Raw genomic sequence first — 21,560 nt, 5'->3', positions numbered from 1 at the left:
CGCCGTGCAGGTGAGCGCCACAATCAGGACTGCATACGACCGAGGCACACAGGGCCAACACCCGGCATCATGGTGTGGGGAGCGATCTCCTACACTGGCCGTACACCACTGGTGATCGTCGAGGGGACACTGAATAGTGCACGGTACATCCAAACCGTCATCGAACCCATCGTTCTACCATTCCTAGACCGGCAAGGGAACTTGCTGTTCCAACAGGACAATGCACGTCCGCATGTATCCCGTGCAACCCAACGTGCTCTAGAAGGTGTAAGTCAACTACCCTGGCCAGCAAGATCTCCGGATCTGTCCCCCATTGAGCATGTTTGGGACTGGATGAAGCGTCGTCTCACGCGGTCTGCACGTCCAGCACGAACGCTGGTCCAACTGAGGCGCCAGTGGAAATGGCATGGCAAGCCGTTCCACAGGACTACATCCAACATCTCTACGATCGTCTCCATGGGAGAATAGCAGCCTGCATTGCTGCGAAAGGTGGATATACACTGTACTAGTGCCGACATTGTGCATGCTCTGTTGCCTGTGTCTATGTGCCTGTGGTTCTGTCAGTGTGATCATGTGATGTATCTGACCCCAGGAATGTGTCAATAAAGTTTCCCCTTCCTGGGACAATGAATTCACGGTGTTCTTATTTCAATTTCCAGGAGTGTATCAATATAATGCGTAACCGGGGTCGTTTAACTGCAACTATCACTGGAAAATACGGCCGCCGGAAGTTTATTTTCACGGAGTCGTTAGCCTGCTGAAAGATGCTCTCGCCGTTGGTGAGGACGTCAACCGTGAAAAGGTGTAGGTGGTCTGCACAATGTCAACACTATCCAGAAATCTCATGGTGCCTATGATTAATGCGACAGCCCAGGTGAATGTCCGTCATAGCAGAATACTGTCACCACCGCCTGCATCGGCGGCGTGGTGTGTGTTTCGAATAGAAGATCGCCTGGGTGTCGGTGTATTCAGATACTACCGTAACAAGAAACGTGATCCGTCCGACCAGGTGACTCCGTTGAGCTACGATCCAATCTTGTTGATCACTTGCAACCTGCAGTTGCAACTGACGATGTCGTTGGTTCAAAATGAGTACACGTAGGGATCATCTGCTACGTAAGTCCTTGTTCAACAGTGTGCGGCCGCGCGGTGTAGGGTGCATTGACACGGTTTGTGCTGCTCCCCGTGTCGGAGGTTCGAGTCCTCCCTCGGGCATGGGTGTGTGTGTTGTCCTTAGCGTAAGTTAGTTTAAGTTAGATTCGGCTTTCGACCTCCGCATTCTGTGACAAGGCATCGAACTCCTACACCTTCTCCCTATCTTTTGGTTTCACCGTTCTTCAGCTACATTTCGTTGAGGCTCACAACCAATAATCCGCGAAAAGGTACCAGCTTCGTCGTTTCCAGGTTATCTGTTCCCAGGCGTACGACCATACCAATCTGCTCTTTGTCGTAGTTACTTATGTCAGCGGATTTCCACATTTTGCGTTTCGTATCGCCGCTAGAATGATTCCACATTCACCTATGCTTTGCCACTTACCTTCTACATCTACATCTACATCTACATCCATACTCCGCAAGCCACCTGACGGTGTGTGGCGGAGGGTACATTGAGTACCTCTATCGTTTTTTTTTTTTTTTTGTTCTATTCCAATCTCGTATTGTTCATGGAAAGAAATATTGTCGGTATGCCTCTGTGTGGGTTCTAATCTCTCTGATTTCATCCTCATGGTCTCTTTGCGAGATATACGGAGGAGGGAGCAATATACTGCTTGACTCTTCGGTGAAGGTATGTTCTCGAAACTTCAACAAAAGTCCGTACCGAGCTACTGAGCGTCTCTCTTGCACAGTCTTCCACTGCAGTTTATCTATCATCTCCGTAGCGCTTTGGCTATTACTAAATGATCCTGTAACGAAGCGCGCAGCTCTCCGTTGGATCTTCTCTGTCTCTTCTATCAACCCTATCTGGTACGGAGCCCACACGGGTGAGCAGTATTCAAGCAGTGGGCGAACAAGTGTCCTGTAACCTACTTCCTTTGCTTTCGGACTGCATTTCCTTAGGATTCTTCCAATGAATCTGTCTGGCACCTGCTTTACCGACGATTAATTTTATATGGTCATTCCATTTTAAATCACTTCTAATGCCCACTCCCAGATAATTTATGTAATTAACTGCTTCCAGTTGCTGACCAGCTATATTGTAGCTGAGTGATAAAGGATCTTTCTTTCTATGTATTCTCAGCACATTACACTTGTCTACAGTGAGATTCAATTGCCATTCCCTGCACTAAGCGTCAATTCGTTGGAGATCCTCCTCCATTTCCGTACAATTTTCCATTGTTACAACCTCTCGATACACTACAGCATCATCCGCAAAAAGCCTCAGTGAACTTCCGATGTTATCCACAAGGGCATTTATGTGTATTGTGAATAGCAACGGTCCTACGACTCTCCCCTGCTGCACACCTGAAATCACTCTTGCTTCGGAAGACTTCTCTCCATTGAGAATGACATGCTGCGTTCTGTTATCTAGGAACTCTTCAATCCAATCATACAATTGGTCTGATAGTCCATATGCTCTTACTCACGTGCCACGTGCTCGCAGCACCATCAGGGAGTATCGTGTTGCGGAGGGCAGTGGTAACAATGATTTTGTTCATCCAGCTGATTAGACCGTGATTCGATGAAGACCGCTGCATCTCGGCGGAAACGTCGCTTTATTTTAATATTCTAATCACGAGGTCGTGCCGAAAAGCAATGTCTTTGAATCTGTTACGCGAAAATTCTTGAACGTTTTTGATTAAAACAAACATTATTAACATTCAGCATCTTTGTTCTTCATGCCTACGTATTTATTTCTCAACATTGTCACCCTGGAAACCAACACATTTCTCCTAACAAGAGACCAGTTTGTTAACACAGTTACTGTAGAATGTTTGACTTTATTGATGGAGCCACAACCTCACTATTACGTGCAATGCTTGAAGTCCTAAAAGTTGCCTTTTAAGTTTTCTAGAGACATGAAAATCACATGGGGCAAAGTCGGCACTGTATGGAGGATGAACGATGACAGTGAACCCAAGCCGTCGGAATGTCGCCGTCGCCGTAGCGCTCGTCTGTAGTTTGCCAGTAATGCAGAAAGACAGCGCGCTCCATGTGTGTACGAACTCTTTGAATTTGCAGCACACTGTATCTCAAGCACGGACACAGTCACATTATTCATCGCTATGTTATAAGCTACAATTCGGAGCTCTCTAGCGACAGAGAGCTTCAAATATGTAGACCTTAACACCAATGATGTAGAATGTTAATAACTGTTGCTGTAGGTTATTTGTCTTGAGCTGACTGCAATCTAATTAAAAAGAATTACAGCAGACGCGTTTCTCTTTTATTTACTAAGTATCTTCCGTGGTTATTCTGTAAACTGGATACATACGTTTGTACGTGTTTTGACTGATTTCGGTTAAAAACAGCGTTTTCTTTATAAAGTTGGTCTGCAGGATTCTTACGGTGTTTCTTTACATAATCTGCTCCTTCCCTTCTTGCTAGCATTGCCTGGTGCCGACAGACTTCATTTCATATCTGCACTTGTCAGCTTTTGGCATTCTGTAGTATTTCCTGCGCTGCACTATCTACAATTCACTTTCTTAAACTACTTTTTATTCTGTACTACGACAGTGTTTATGCTTGTTCGTTTGTTTTCGTTCACGTTGTGAGTGTTGCCAACCTATGAAACGAATCTGTGTGCGTGTGTGTCTCTGTGTGTGTGTGTGTGTGTGTGTGTGAGAGAGAGAGAGAGAGAGAGAGAGAGAGAGAGGGGGGGGGGGGGGAGGAGGAGGGAGAGAGAGTTAGCGAAATTGTCTTGCGTGTGTGTAGAAAAATGAAATGAGCGTATGGCATCGTTGGCCGGGAGGCCCCATCCGGGGAAGTTAGGCCACCAAGCGCAGTTTTATTTCAGTCGACGTCACGTTGGGCGACTTGCGCGCCGGTGATGAGGATGAAATGATGATGACGACAACACAACACCCAGTCCCCGAGCGGAGAAAATCTCCAGCCAGGCCGGCAATCAAACCCGGGCCCGCTTGCATGGGAGGCGAGCATGTTGCCGGCCAGCTAAGCAGACGTGAGAGGAGTGGGGATGGTTCGATTTTTTTTCTTTTTCTTTGCAATGGCGACGGGGGTTGGGGGGGGGGGGAGAAAAGACAGGGATGGGCCTGGACAGTGATTACAGAACAGAATCTGGGAGGAAATGGTAGTGGTAAATGGAGCCTGTGGTTGTATGTGTACTTTTAATGTTCTTTTAAGTGGTCAATCAGTTTAAAGAGTGTGTTGTTTGCCAAGTTGATCTGATCATTTGTGAGTTGTTTCTTTTCTGTTATGGTTTTTTGGATATGGTACTTTTCTTGTAGGGTGAGGACGTGTTTTTTGTTGTTGTTTATCCTTACGATTTCCATGCCTGTGTGTCTGGCTGTAATTTTATGTTGATGTTGGTGTAAGTTTTCTGCAAAAGTTGAATGATTTGTCCTATACTTCCATGCTTTTTCATGTTCTTTGTATCTGGTGTCAAATCCCCTCCTAGTTTGACCTATGTATCTTCCATCACAATGTATTGCATTTCAGTTCGCATATTCCTGATTTCTAACACAGATCAGTTTTTCCTATTGCTTTTGGGAAGTATTTCTGAATTGAGTTGTTGATTTGGTGTTGTAACGTCTCTTAGCAAAAGACATATTATGTGATAAAGAGAAAACATTGTGTATCATGTTTTGTTATTGTATGGAATTATGTACTTTTTTTATTATTTATTTTAGATAATATCTGTGTCGGCGAGTACTGAAACCGCCACAGACGATAAATATCAAACAAAGATGAGAATATGCAACTAGTATAAATAATACAGAACGAACATTAATTTCTCTGTCTTCTTCTTGGAGTTACGTGAGTAGGATAGCCTGTGACGTTGTATTGTATGCTAACGTAGCATTCTTTTGTCGAGACTGAGAGATGTACGCCATTACGTACTCATTTTAAAGGTGTGTAATAATTAACAAATTTAAATGTTTTGAATAGAGTTATTTAATGAAACCTTGCATTATTATTTGTAGTAGCTTGCTTGGCATATTATCCCATCCCTTTAAGACATTTTCAGTTATTTAAATATTATCCGTGGTGCAGAGTTGCGCTACGAACGAACGAGCCGCTGCCGCGGCGTATTCAAACTGCATTAAATGAAATCTATCATACCGCAAAGAAGCGGGAAGGTAATAGTGAAATAAAATTATTTCTTTCAGCCTCCGGACTTGCAGAGCAGAGCAGCAGATTTTATGATGTGTTTTGCAGGTTGACGCGAGCTGCTGATAATATATTATTAACAGTACAAAAAAGATAATTTAGCTTCGTAATATAATAGGGATCTTGCTGTGCTTAGTTCTGGTCTGGCTAACCTTATAGTAAAAAAACGTATTTTTCTCCGATAATAGCCTCATGTTCTTGTGCTAGTCGTGGTACTTATTGATGTTTTACTGATAACAAAAATCCACTGCAAAATTTTGTTGTTGAACAATCATTGCGAACTGTAACATCAGTATTCATAACAAAGTAATTTTCATTAACATTTTCAATAACTATAAAGTAGGGAAGAGATGTTGAGTTTTATAGTCAGTTACAGTAACGAAAAATGTTCCTTTAATAGAAGGCCGGATACAGAACAATAAGAATACAAAATATTCTGTTTTGTTGAGATTTAATGATTATACAGAACTTCATGGCACAGCATTACTAAAAGGTATTTCGCGGCTCTTTTCGTATATGCGTTGTTACGCAAATAATAATAATAATAATAAAACAAAATAAACAGAAAAGAGCTTACGAAGCGAAAGTGTGCTATTTTTGTACCTTGTTTTTTTTGAAAATAATGGATATTCTGGGTGTGTATTTGTGGTTGTGTGTCACTGTGTATGAGCCGTGTGACGCTCGCGTTGACGCTGTCCATAGCTTGGCATCTTGTAATAGCGATAGTGGCGTCTCGTTTTCTTAGTGTGTTCACTGGCGACACTACGTTTCCTCGCCTTGTCTGTCAGTGAGTGGCAGCAGCAGCGCTTATCGATAGCGCGTACTGTGGTACCATCTTTGGAGCGGCCTCTAGTATTTCTGGTCGTCGTGTGTCGAGGGGGTTGAGTTGGGACGGAGCAGCAGTGAGGTCCGGACAGCCAGTACTCGCCCGACCGCTGGCGACACGCATGCACTGTCCGACGGAAGGATGTGGTCGCGAGAGTGCACGACCACGTCAAGGACCGGATTCAGCGAGTTGTAGTTGAGTTGAATGGACAGTGATAATCGAGTAGTGCAACTTTCACTTGTGTGTGTGTGTGTGTGTGTGTGTGTGAGTGTCTGCCCATAGAAGTGACCTCATGGCAATAAGTTGTCAGTCGACGATTTATACTGGGATCTTTCCCGTGCTTGACTTGAGTAGGGGCGACCGTTGGTTGGTCGTTCGGTCGGTCGTCGCAGCGGACGACCTGCATTTGTTCTTCCGACCGCCTCTGGCTTCTCTGTGCTTGTGCCGACTTAGAATTCGTTCGTGTTATTTCACAGTGACTGGTATTAGTAATGTGAGTTGTTTGTGGAATTGTTTTCCCGGATCCGTGTGTATCTTGTGGTTTTGAATGAGTAGTTATTTTAATGCTGTCTGCGTACTAGATTTGGGGAAGAGTTGCGAACGGACATCACGTCGGTTGGGGGCGCAGCAGCGAGCAGGTCCGTGCAGCGCATGGGGCAAGCTAGGGCGGCTGGTAGCGTGCTGCCACTGCCGGGTCGAGGAGGGGTAGCTGCGAGAGCGACGACTTCAGTGCACACCAAACCCTTGACGTTTAAGGTGAGTGAAGAGTTAACTGCTAATGCAACCCCGACTATTCTGAGATCTCACCTTTGGTCGGCGGGTTGTTGCTCTCAGGGCCGCTGAGCCGGGCAGCAACGAGAGAAGTGTTTCGAGGCGGTGAAATATTGCAACCGTCTTCCTGTGCTAGTTATTCATCATTAAATTTAATATTATTCTTATTAGTGAAGTGCAACCAGCGGTTTTTCTGCCTTGTAGCCGCTAGCGCCCCAGTTACCTGCCCTGGAGGTTAGTGTACTTTTCTGGCAGTGTACTTTTCCTCGTCGTGTTGATGCAGTCCGACTCGGCCTGTAGTTCGACAGCCTCTTGTATTGTACTGTGCATATTTTTTGGGAGGTCTGCCTTGGTTCTAGTGTTTCCTTCAAAATGGTTCAAATGGCTCTGAGCGCTATGGGACTTAACTTCTGATGTCATCAGTCCCCTAGAACTTAGAACTACCTAAACGTAACTAACCTAAGGACATCACATACATCCATGCCCGAGGCAGGATTCGAACCTGCGACCGTAGCGGTCGCGCGGTTCCATACTGTAGCGGCTAAAACCGCTCGGCCACTCCGGCAGGCTCCTTCCTTCGGCCTTGGGTGTTGAAACGCCCCCTTTAAACAATTATTACAAGACTGTGCTTAAACTGACACACAATATTTTGTTAGCGCAACGCAATCTGACTTTCAAAAATCCCTACAAAAGAATTGGCCCTGACTAACATTAAACTATACCTTTCACAAAACACTTACCTCACAAAAATCTTCGCTACTCAAGCTACTGCAATACAGCGAGCGCCACTACTGCCAGCTCAATAGTCATAATATATATAGCAATGCATGACAAATTTCAAAACTCCGCCATCTCTCTCCCCACATCCACCACTGCTGGCGGCTCACCTCCAACTGCGCAACGCTACGCGCTGTTCACAGCCAGCTGCCTAACACTACAATGGCGAGTATTACAACAATGCAAAGCAGCCACAGACTGCACACAGCACAGCCAGTGATTTTCATACAGAGGTGGCGTTACCAATAAAAAAAACCTAAACAGCCTACTTACATAGCCCCCATGCTCCCCACAAAAAATTTTACAAATTTTTTTGGGCACTGGGCAATACATATTTGTTAAAATTTTTCATAATCGTAATTACAATAACAAAGAAATCAAATGCACACACTTATTGATACAATGTTGGTCAAAAGCTAAAATTTTCTCACAGTCCATAAAGATAGTCCTGATCATTCATCATAATAGTAATTACAGTTTTTTTTCACAAAGTCTCATTAGTAAAAGAAATTGCACACAGAAGTAATGGATTTCCATGCAGTCTTGAAGAAGTAGTGTTGTCCTTCCAACGGAAAGACAGTGCTGACTCTTGACATGCTGACAGGTAATGGGCCACAACAGAGCAAACCCACAGCGGAGTCAATCGAAGTTTTGAAGAATATCGTTTGGTAGGTCATCGCAGAGCAGACCCACTGTAGTCCTGGTAGAGATTACGGTATTGGTGGGCCACCAGAGGCGCAGACCCACTGCAGTCCTTGTAGAAATAATGGTACTGGTGAGTCAGCAAAGACGCAGACCCGATGTAGTCCTTGTAGAGATAATGGTACTGATGGGTCATCAAAGATGCAGACCCACTGTAGTCCTTGTAGAGATAATGGTATTGGTGGGCCACCAGAGGCGCAGACCCACTGCAGTCCTTGTAGAGATGGCCAGCAGCCATCTGTTGTGACTGTGCAGGTGCACAATCACCATTGAAGAGTCTTGCGGATAATATAGCAAGTCCATAACCACCACTTGTGCACTCACAAAGTTTTTGGAATTGTCCTTAGAACCAGCAATACTGTTATCCAGTCCCTTGCTGAATTATTAACACACATGCAAACACTAACAGTCCCTACTCCTCACATATTGTCCATATACTATGACCAACAGAAACGTGTGCAGTGAAATGTAACTTACAAGTTACTTAATTTGATGACCTGGTGTCAATTACAATTTTATAACATAAGAATACAATTACAAAGGTACAAAATACATCATTAAAGAACATAACAATACAGGTAACATTTGTAGTAATATGGGCTTTACAAAAGAATAGAAATAACATATAAATCAGTGTCACAGGAATTATGACATAAGTACATACATGAAAGATCAGAATAACTTTTGAAACATCAACTTTACACATGAGCATTAATTCAAAACAGAATAAATAATGTCTAAGCATATTTACAAGGTAAATAACATATTATTAATGCCAATTATATTTGAGGATAACAGTATTCCTCATCATAGTGAATGTAGCTTAGTATTAGAAGAAGAAAAAATTCTATGAAACTACACAGAGACAGGAAGAAAACAAATACACAAGGGTACACAAACACATAGTGGGATAACACAAAAGGAAAGGACAGGGTTTGTTTTCAGTGTAGTATTTTGCAAACAAAACTTTCTTTACTTCTCGAAGATCTCCCTTCGTTCTTCATTATTTCCAAAAAGTCCTATCTGTACCTGCTTTCTGTACTTTTTTTGTATAACTTCTCAATGCATTTCTTCCAGTTCATCGCAACTCATTCTCTTCTATAGTCTACCCCCTCTTAAGCTAACTTAAATCTACTGAGCTCAGATGCTAAACTAAGGGACGAGGCAATGCAGCAGCACAAAACAAGTAACACAAACATCAATGACAAAAATTTTAAGCTGGCAAAGCAAGCTACAGTAAATCTAAATTACCAAGCAATTCAACATTACAACTAATATGAGGCAATACGCAGCAAACAAGAAAAATAAATCAGTAGTAAAACTGGCTTAACAGCGTAATACAAAGTCAAATTCAGTAACATTATGCCTGGCAAACAGCAGAAGCAAAAGCAATAAATTATATCTAAACATGACAACGCTCAAGCAGAAAAATATTACAGTAAAGACAACAATGCAGATAAGGGAAATGTATAATCACATCTTAATGTCTATGTAATTAAAGTGGTGCACCACAAAAACCTAGTCTATGAAATAAATTACCAAGTACTTGAAAAGAAAATTATGAATGCAGTTCCTGTGAAGGTAAATGTCTTTTTGTGCTCCCTCATTTTTTGAAAAAATTATTATTTACTCGATCTGTAGACAGAAAATATTTATATTAGTACATCTATAAAATTTTATTTTAACCAATGCTGCAGTGCAGCTAGAAACTAGATATTAAACGAAATGAGCAAATATCTACATAAAGCAAGCCATATGGCATTTCTCTCAATTAGCAAGACAATAGCCGTGAAATGTTTCTCATCGTTTCATTAGGCATTTTAGTAAATATCATAAATTAAGAGCTCCACAGTGTTTTCAAGTTCGACCGTGTCGTTTTTGCGATGCTCTCTACAAAGGAACGTCAATAGCGAGGATAATGGCCTCCCTTTTTTTTTTCTCCACCTGCGCCTCTGGCACACACTTATGACATCTTTCCAGGCGACTGTCGCCCATCTGGGTGCCCATGACGCATTACGTGCAGGTGGTCACTTAACTTTCTTACAGAAATATTTACGACAGCAGTTTCCGCTACAGTGACAGTCTCATATAAAAATTTCACAGGTCGAAAATTTGCGTTACAAATGTGTAGAAACAAAATCCTGTAAATATAACAGTGTCCAAAAAATTTTCGTCGGCATCGTGATACAGTCACGCATTTACACACATTTCATAACTCTTAAAGTACGATTCTCGGTTTCCAACATCCTTTTTCACTAACCAGAGTCCCTAACATCTATTCATTATTCATATACATATAAACACGTAATCACATTCCTTATATAGCATCAGCTTATTGATCATAAACATACCTCAACAGCATAATACACATCGTCGTCGTAAAAATAACATCATAACACCTCAGTCAACTCTCAAAATCGTCGTAGCTTCCTCCAATAATTTCAAAACCTAAGAAAAATTCTCTGCTCATTTCAATAGTGTCATCTACCTCAAACGTACTTTAAAAATCATGCTCCCTTACCAAATACATCATTCAAAGCTCTCATAGTATCACAATGGTTCTGAAAAAATATGAACAGTTTACAAAGTACAGACAAAATACAATTTCATAAGTGTGAAGTTATCCAACTGTGTAATTACGTAAACATCTGTCACTGATGTAGTAAAAAAAAGTTTCTTTCTCTGTTAAATGATCAGATAGCTGTGTAATTTATGTGTTAGAGAAATATGGTACCGATGTGTAAAGTTGTATAAGCAAATACCATATTAGCTAGGGCTCCTTGTGCTTGCCAAACACATGGTACACAAAGTAAGCGTGTACCCCCCTGAGGATAAATGTAATTATACCCTCAGGTGTTACAGATTACAGCAATGGAATGAAATATATCACAGAAAACCCTTGTATCATTGTACTTCAAATATCTTAAAAAAATAAATGTTTTAAGTGCGAAATTAAATACTCAAATACGTGTACTGTAGCGCTAAACTGTGCGTCATGTTGTAAGATAATCTCTGTGGAAGTCTCGTAGTTATCGTCCTCCGAAAGCTAAGTTCTGCAGAAGTCAATGTACTTACCTCATGATAAACAAAAGTGAAATGCTTTATGTATAGATATCGTAGTTATTACGCTTATTGTTGTGATGAAGAAAGTACTGTGCTGTAACGTAGTGTTGTGCTATGGAAAAGGCAGTCTCATTGTAGCTATACCACAAAAGTTACCACTAAAACATGTTTTACTTTCCAGAATAAAACAGAGAACTGTGCAGATATAAAACAGAAACACTGCAAAAGCAACATTGTAAATTGTCACTCATTAGTAGCGTCGTGATAAAATCGTGTAGCTGTCACATAAACCAACCACTGTGTCATCTGGTATCTCACAGAAAGTACTTTAAATCCAGAATGTATTTTTAAGTAAACCAAAATGTTGCATTAAAATCTCATTAGCAGTACTGGTAAATCTTCTAAGTATGTGAGCCTTATAGTCGTTACGTAATTGTGCAACTAACAAGCAAGAATGTACACACACAATAACACTGTGTCGTCTGTTCACTATAACAATGCATTCGTAATTTCTGTTTAAATAAGTTCTCTTGGTTCTTGACTGGATGTTTAACTTCAAACATTGTTGCATGTTAACAGTTTCTTAAGTCTGACAAAGCATACTAGAAATGTGAAGTGAAAAGTTTTATGGCAAAGACAAAGTTAAAAAGCAGATTATCTTGCAATAAACGGTTTTACATGTGAAATGTGGTGCAATCCTTTACTCTTCATAGTACTCAGGTTTTCAACTTGAACGCAATTATCATGCGGTATATGTCGGTAAAGAATACTGGAATTTTTCTCAAGGTTAGCGTCTATGTTATTTTTTTCTGAGCCAGCCGGCGCACGCCGCTGCCTGCGGTGCGACTCATTGTCTGTCCCTTTGTTGGCGCGCGTCGTTATTGGGATTAGGAGACCTAACTTCTACAAATTCGCCTTGCCGAGAGGGCCCAGCTCTGTTAGAATCCCGCCAGTTCTGATGAAATTCACGTCTGTCGTTATGATTATATCGTCTGTCGTCATGTCGGTAGTTCCTGTAGTTTCTTTCTTGTCGGTCATGTGGTGGAGAATTTCTCCCTGAATCGTAACAGCGCGCTGGACCGTTGCGTCTGAAATTATTCTGTCTCCCTTGATAATAATAGTTCTGGTTACCATATTGTCTGTTTCTATGATTGTCTCTGTCATATTCATTACTACAGAAATGCGAACTTTCTCTGTAACTATTGTTACTCTGCCAGTGGTTGTCATATGGGTGGTGTCTGTTTTGTTCACGATTTGCGTTGTAAGAATAGCCTTGTCGTGTCCAGTTATTATTTCTGTCGTCACGGAATTGTGACGGATGTGACCTGTAGTGATTGTTTTCCTGTTTTCGCATTCCGCGATTGTCAGTGTCAATTTCTAATTCTTGTAAGAGTCCCTGAAAAGCTTCAATGTCGTCTTTGCAACGTCCTGCCAAAATAATATGTCGTAAATGTTCAGGCAATTTGATTAAGCAAATGCGGATGAGTTCTGAGGGGCTGTATGGGTTTGACAGGTACTGATTCTTGTGCAACATGTCTTCAAAATATTTCACAAGACTGGAAAATTCAGATTGTTCGAAATGATTCATCATTATGATGCTATGTTTTACTCGGTCTTGTGTAGCTTGAGACCAATATGCTGAGAGGAAGGCATGATAAAATTCTCCTTCACTGTGACAATCGTGAATGACCGATCGCATTCTTACAGCTGGTTCATTCTCCAAGTAGCCACACATAAATTCTAATCTGTGCTCTAATGACCAGTTGGGAGGAAAACAATGAGAGAATTGATGGAGCCACGCTTGTGGATGAATGTCGTTGGCAGAATTCTTAAATGTTTTGAATTTACGTGTAGTAATAAACAGCGTATAGTCAAAATCATCGTGTCGGCGAGTAGCATATCTGTCATTGTTACGTCGTGTCGGCGGTTCCATCTCAAAATTCGGTGCACCTTGTCAATTTCTTTCATAATTTCCGAAGTGTCCTGTGTTATTATCTTGTGGGTGTTCCGTATTTCTAAGTCCCTCTTCCCGTGTTGGGGCGCGAGTGTCCTCTGAAATACGTAATTCTTGTATTACCTGTGTCAGCTGATCTTGTACTTCCCGGCTTTCTCTTTGGTGTTGCGTATTAATTTGATTCAGATTTTGTTTCAGTTTCCTAATTTGTTCGCACTCTTCTGTCTCATTAAAGACTACCGGTTTTGTGTCATTCAGATTATCATCTACCTTTGTAGATAAGTTAGTGAACTGATCTGAAATTATTTCCTCTGTATGTTTTTCTGAACCAAGTTTCAGAGTGTCCAATTGTGTTGAAATGGTATCTACTGTGTCCTTTAAGTTTTCCTGAGTTTTTGCAAGTTACATAACCGTATCGGTAGATGCAACTGAGTCAATTTTAGCTTGCAAGGTCTCATGATTTTCATGAACAATAATTTGCAGTTCTTTTATGGCTGCTTCATGATTCTGTAATGCATTTTCATGCCGCGAAAAAATAGGCTGAAAATGCTCACAAATTTGTGTTTTTACGTCATTACAGACTTTTTGACATTTCGATTCAATGTTATGTAACTCAGTAGTTAAATCTTCACGTGTTTGTTCAAGCATGGTGTCTAACTTTTGAAGATTTTGTTCCATTGCGTCTAACTGTTGCTGTGTTTGTCTCTGGTGTTGTTCCACTGTGTCTAACTTTTGAAGATTTTGTTCCATTGTGTCTAACTGTTGCTGTGTTTGTCTCTGGTGTTGTTCCATTGTGTCTAACTTTTGAAGATTTTGTTCCATTGTGTCTAACTTTTTAAGATTTTGTTCCACTGTGTCTAACTTTCAAAGATTTTGTTCCATTGTGTCTAACTTTTGAAGCTTTTGCTGTGTTTGTCCCATTTGTTGTATTAATTGTAATAACAATGCACTGGTGTCTGGAACATGTTCCTCAGTGCTTTTCGGCAGTGAATTTGCACCGGCAACATTCACATTTTGACAAGTGGAAAATGTGTCTTGACTCATTTGAGAAAACGGTGAGGACCCAAACCCTGAATCTACAATATTTGCAAAATTGTGTCCTGTCATTCCCGATTCCTGAGGCGAACTGTTGCCGACCGATCGATCGATAATGCTTCCCTCTTCACTAATTGTTTCACTGTCCACGCCATTGTTTGCCGCCCGCTCCATTTCCCTATGCACAATTACCAAATTACTACTTTGAACATCAGTTAATTCATTACTCGGTGGCGCTGACACACTGCTTTCGTTTTCACTGTCATTTCTCAGTTTACTTTGGAGCCTAGTATTACGTTTTTCACACGCCATTATTGTCACAGTATTTCACACGACAACACAGAAAAACACAATTTGAAGAGCAAAAATAAGAGAACACATTAACATAACACTGAAAATAATATCTAGTTAATTGCAGCTGCGAAATACTTGGTGCAAATCTACATGCATGCCACAACTGTTTTACTGTACAACAATGAAAAACTACAACTACAAAGGAAATTCTCTCTATGATTACGCGCTAGCAATAATCAATAGCTACACTAATTACACAAACTACAAGAAAAAAAAATCAGAAGATTCCAGTGAGGTATCCTAGGCTAAGGGTCGACATATGAAACATCCCCTTTAAACAAATTTTACAGGACTGTGCTTAAGCTGAAACACAATATTTTGTTAGCGCAACGCAATCTGACTTTCAAAAATCCCTACAAAAGAATTGGCCCTGACTAACATTAAACTATACCTTTCACAAATCACTTACCTCACAAAAATCTTCGCTACTCAAGCTACTGCAATACAGCGAGCGCCACTACTGCCAGCTCAATAGTCATAATATATATAGCAGTTCATGACAAATTTCAAAATTCCGCCATCTCTCTCCCCACATCCAGCACTGCTGGCGGCTCACCTCCAACTGCGCAACGCTACGCGCTGTTCACAGCCAGCTGCCTAACACTACAATGGCGAGTATTACAACAATGCAAAGCAGCCACAGACTGCACACAGCACAGCCAGTGATTTTCATTCAGGGGTGGCGTTACCAATAAAAAAACCTAAACAGCCTACTTACAGTGTTTACTGAAGACGTAGTGCTGTCTGTCTCTTCACCCTTGCCTAAAAATATTCCATCTTTGTATCGGTTATCGGACGTCAGGCGGATTGGTTAGTCGGTCGATCGGCGCTTAAGCTGCCCCTAGTTTGAGTTGCCATCCTGTTACGTGAGTACAACTCTTGGCTGCCGGTCTCACCTTACCTTATGTTTGAATTACCTTCCCAGGTCGACCCTTGGAACATTTGCTGGGAACCGGTGGTCCTGATTCCTTAGATTGTGATGTTTGTTTTAAGGATATTTGTAATTTTCTAATTATTGTTGGTGTGGCCTTCAGCCGAGCAATAATTTCACTTGGTTGGTGATAAGGTCTTCAGCCGTGTTACAGTACGTTTATTTTAAGCATACTTGTTTTAAAAGCAAGGGATTTATTTTAAAAGTGCTATTTGGAATTGTTTACCTGTCTTGTAATTCAGGCCATCAACAGTTTATTTGAAATTGTTTGTGGCCTTCAGGAATAATTTCACTTCTTTTATAATAAGGCCTTCAGCTGTGTTACAGTTTGGTTTAAAACGAAGTATTTATCTTAATGTGTGCTAGTTGGAAATGTTCTTCTGACTTCTAATTCAGGCCTTCAGCAGTTTGTTGTTTAAGGTTATTGTCTGACTCACTCACGAACGCTCGGCAACATGCAGGGCCCACAGGAAATAAATTTTTGGCCGAAAGCGTACCCACTAAAGGTCTTAATTTTTGTCGTGTGCTATCGAAAACCTGAACGCTTTTAACACACGGTCAGGAGCAATTAAATTCGTCGTTCCCCGCCGAACGCGGCTGCTGGCACTCGTAAGACCTGCAGTGTCTCGTGCTGTGACGTATGCGCTACGACCTTTCTTTCTCTCGGGTCTCGTCGCGGGACCGAGTGACCTCAGGTGGCCGCGAGGGGCTGCCGCAGCCGCCTCTCCAAAAGGGTCAAGCACTCGTCGCTGCTTCAAAGCCTGCGCCCTGCCAAGTGTGTACCCCTGGTCTCTGTTAAAATTGCTGCTCTTCATTCTAGTCTCAGCAGACTCTTTTATAAAGGAATCGCAATGTGCTGACTCATGAGCCAAGACTCAAGTGTTTTCGAACTGTATCTTGTGTCCGTTTTACAGGTTTACAGGTAATGCTCAGCTGTGGCCTACTTGTCAAGCTCCCTGTGTTTCATACGTTGCTTAAGCTCGGTACAACGCTCTGCAACAGTGCGAATGGTCTGATCTCAACAGACACTATATACACCCTGGACACGAAGAGCTATGTCGCCTTCAACAGGCCGCAGCAGTGGCCAGAACACTCGTCTCAGTACAACACACCCTCGATCTTTTGGGCCAACATTTTCCACTTGGAATCTTCAAGTTGTTCCGTCATGTTCTAACGATAACGTACTTCTTGTACACCGACGAATATTATGAAATGATGGATGGCACAGTGATGGGCTCATTATTGTCCCCGGCAGTCGTGAATTCCTTCATGGAGCACTTTGAGGAGCCAGCTTTGAACTCGGCGGCGTTGCATCCGTCCTGTTTTCTAAGGTAAGTCGACGACACCTTTCAGATATGGCCTCGCTGTCAAAATACACTGCAGCAGTTCGTCGATCACATAAACGGTGTCCATCCCAACACTAAATTTACCACCGAGATGGAGAAGGATGGCAAGTTTAAGTTCTTGTTTTAATTCAGCGGAAACTGGGAGGCCGGCTTTGTCATTCAGTGTATAGGCAACCGACGCACACTGATAGATATTTGAATGCCGATAATTTTCATAACTTCGTGCGCAAGAAAGCGGTCCTGAATACGTTAATTTTTTTTCATCATTCTTATGACTGCTTTGATGCGGCCAGCCACGAATTCCTCTCCGCTGCCAAACCCTTCATCTCAGAGTAGCACTTGCAACATACTTCCTCAATTATTTGATCGACGTATTCTAATCTTCCTCTACAGTTTTTGTCCTCTTCGGCTCCCTGTAGTACCATGGAAGTCGTACTGGGACCTTTCTTATTCATTGTGTATGTGAATGACCTGCCCAACACATTACCATATAAATATGTAATGTATACTGACGACACAACTTTTATCACGTCGCATAATAATGTGAATGTTGTCAAACAAATGAACAAATCCATGATGGAAAAGGCAGCTCACTGGTTCCATGAAAATAGGCTGTCATTAAATAAAAATAAAACTGAACACATCCTCTTTTCCCTTAGAGATATTAATGATGGACATAATGAACTCAGACATTCAGTAAAATTCCTAGGCATTTATCTTTATACCAAATTGTACTGGAATACCCACACAGAAAAGCTGTGCAATAAGTTGGTAAGAGTTCTATATCTCTTTAGGAAATTGAAGGATTGTGTCATTAAGGAGTTCTTACGTATGGCATACCATGCCTTTTTTCATACTCATCTGCACTATGGAATACTTCTTTGGGGAAACTCTGCTGGGGCAAAATATGTTTTGGTGTGAGCAATTTAGCTTTTTGCGGACAGTACTTCATTGAGCACATAATTCTTACAGTTACCAGTCTATACATACTTGAAGCACTTATGCATGCCAAAGAGAATGCCCACATGTATGAAAGCAGGTCAGATGTGCACTCATATGAAACCAGAAATAGGAACTTATTAGACATTCCTTGGACACGTTTGAGTCAAATCCAAAATAATTTTTTATATGCTGGCAAAACATTTTACAACAATACATCACATGGAACGAGGGAATTGCATGGGAATAGATTTAAATTGGTGGTAGAGACATTGTTGAAAGACAAAGCATTCAATAGTATAAGTGAATTCCTACATAATGAAAAAATATGATTCTCTATTATTATAAATGTGATTGTGATCAAAGAAATTGTAATTTATGTCATACAACTATACTAACCTTTTGTATAATCATATACTATATGTTAACTTTTGTGTAATCATTTGTACCACAATCTGTATAACTATGTAACTACTGACCTTATGTATAATCATTTGTATAACAATCTGACGATGCCTATACAGTACAACACAACAGTCGTCTACAGGCAAATAAATATGAAATATGCTGTGATGTCTTAACACATGCCTCATTATCCTCTCCCTTCTCTTTGCTTGTGTTTTTCACATATTTCTTTCCACACCTCCTCATTCCTTACCTTATCAGTCCACCTAATTTTCAATATTCGTCTGCATCACCGCAACTCAAATGCTTCGATTCTCTTCTGTTCCTGTTTTCCCGCAGTCCCTGTTTCACTACCATACGAAGCTGTGTTCCAAACGAACATTCTCAGAAATGTATTCCTCAAATTAAGGCCTATGTTTGATACTAGTAGATTTCTCTTGGCCAGGAATGCTATTTTTACCATTGCTAGTCTGCTTTTGACGTCCTCCTCGCTCCGTCTGTCATTGGTTATTTTGCTACCTAGGTAGTAGAATTCCATAACTTCCTCTACTTCGTGACCATCAATCCTGTTGTTAAGGTTCTCGCTGTTCCCGCTTCTGCTACTTCTCATTACTTTCATCTTTCTTCGATTTACTCTCAATCCATATTCTGCACTCAGTATACATTTCATTCAGCAGATCATGTAATTATTCTTCACTTCCACTCAGAATAGCAATGTCATCAGCGAATCGTATCATTGATATCCTTTCACCTTGAATTTTAATTCCACTCCTGAACCTTTATTTCCTTCTTTTGTGTTAGCAGAAGAACCAACACCGTTTTACGAGTGGAGGCCGAAATGCACGCGTTTTAGTTCACGCAGGATGGCGTGAGGAGGGAAGAACCATACTGACGTGAGGTCTGAAAAATGACAAGGAATGAGAATTCAGAAAGCGGACGTAATTAGTTTGATACTTAACTTTAATCCACTAATGATGAACGTCGCTCTTGACGGTACATGATTCACAACATTATCTGTTCAGAATACATTCTTGAAGATAGTAATTATAGTAACTAAATATGGCGCCTTGCTAGGTCGTACCAAATGACGTAGCTGAAGGCTATGCTAAACTGTCGTCTCTGCAAATGAGAGCGTATGTAGACAGTGAACCATCGCTAGCAAAGTCGGCTGTACAACTGGGGCGAGGGCTAGGGAGTCTCTCTAGATCTGCCGTGTGGCGGCGCTCGGTCTACAATCACTGATAGTGGCGACACGCGGGTCCGACGTATATTACGGACCGCGGTAGATTTAAAGGCTACCACCTAGCAAGTGTGGTGTCTGGCGGTGACACCACACCTTCATTGTTTCTTCCATGTACAGATTGAACAGCAGCGGTGAAAGACTACATCGTTGTCTTACACCCTTTTCACTCTTATTATTCCCTCTTAGCTCTTGTACATATTGTATATTACCGGACTGTCCCTATCCTTACCCTATTTTTCTCAGAATTTCGATGATCTTGCGCCATTTTACATTGTTGTATGCTTTTTCCAGGTCGACAGATTTTATGAACGTGTCTTGATTTTTCTTTACTCTTGCTTCCTTTATCAAACGCAACGTCAGAATTGCCTCTATGGTGCCTTTACCTTCCCTGAAATCTGATCATCGTCTAGCACATCCTCGATTTTCTTTTCCACTCTTCTGTAACTTATTCTTGCAAGTAACTTCAATGCATGAGCTGTTAGGCTGACTGTGCGATAATTCCCCCACTTGTCAGCTCTTGCAGTCTTCGGAGTTGTATGGACCATACTTTCAAGAAAGTCATATGGTATGTCCCCAGACTGATACATTCTACTCACCTACGTGAATAGTTTTTCTGTTACTACTTCTCCCAATAGTTTTAAAAATTCTGATGGATTGTTATCTATCCCTGCTGCCTTATTTTATCTTAAGTTCTCCAAAGCTGTCATAAATTCCAGTTCTAATATTGATCCCCTATTTCCTCAAAATCGACGCACTTCTTTTTATTTCTAGCGCCCCGTCGCAAGTTGTAAGGGATGAAGAGAAGGTCACACGAAATGTGCATATACAAATGTTGGTTAAAAAATGTTATTGCAAATTTTGGCTCTCACGTAAGTCTCAGGGGATGATTTCCACATTTGGTGCGTTAGTACACTTCCACATCCGTGCATTTATTATTGTTTTTAATTAATTATTCACTCAGACGTAAGTTCGGTTTATGCTAGGGAACAAGAATTAGGCGATTATTATACTAAAATCAGTTTTTCACGACACAGTTCAATCACTGTTTATTGGTGTTGTTCTTTTCTTTCACACAATGAAATTAGCACAGGTGAGACGGTTTACAGTTCTACTTTAATAATTATTTGACTCTGAGCCCCCAACAGAAGTAATGTAGGCTGCTATAAACGAAAATTATTCAAATAATGCAAACAGAACCGAAAGTCCCACTGTCCTCTTTGTTCTAACAGTTTTGACGAGAAATCACAGTTCGCTACACGTTCACTTACGACGATGTATACCTCGTAAATCGTACTCAAACAAATAATCGTAGCACTTCCAGTTCAACAAATTTATGCTTGCACACTTGCACTATTTAACAGTACTCTTTGTCGAAATAAATCGACGCGAAAAATTCTTACTTAAACGACCACATGGGCCACCTTCAAGTGGGGCTTGCTCGCCACCCACCCTCCAAAATGACTGACCAATGACTGACCCCTGGCCAAGATGGCCACTCGCTTATATAGGCTCGGACGTCTATCCTCCCTGGTTATGCAAGTACCAATCTCACCAGTTAAGGTTACAAATTTTGATACATACATCCCTCGACAGAAATAAGTTCACCATCGGAACCGCGCTAAAAAGTACATCTCATTTACTATTTCACATTAATTTCTGCGATTATTCTATCGCCCGTAAATCAAGTTTTTAGTTTCTGCAAAGTTTCGCCCCTTAGCGCAAATTTGGTTGTTTACATCTGTGCTGCAAAGTTTTAACATAGAACTGCATGTAGCACCGTTTTTAGACGTAATCTATAGCGATCGACACATTGCGCTGCTCAAAATCTTCATATCTATAATAATTAATTAATTATGGGCGATAAATGTTAATAATAATTTGCTAACAATGAAAACTATTGAAGTTAAGTGTATTGTATAACTTAA

Source organism: Schistocerca nitens, chromosome 7, assembly GCF_023898315.1.
Source record: "Schistocerca nitens isolate TAMUIC-IGC-003100 chromosome 7, iqSchNite1.1, whole genome shotgun sequence".
In the NCBI taxonomy this organism is placed as follows: domain Eukaryota; kingdom Metazoa; phylum Arthropoda; class Insecta; order Orthoptera; family Acrididae; genus Schistocerca; species Schistocerca nitens.
Note: the sequence above shows the minus strand (reverse complement) of the source record.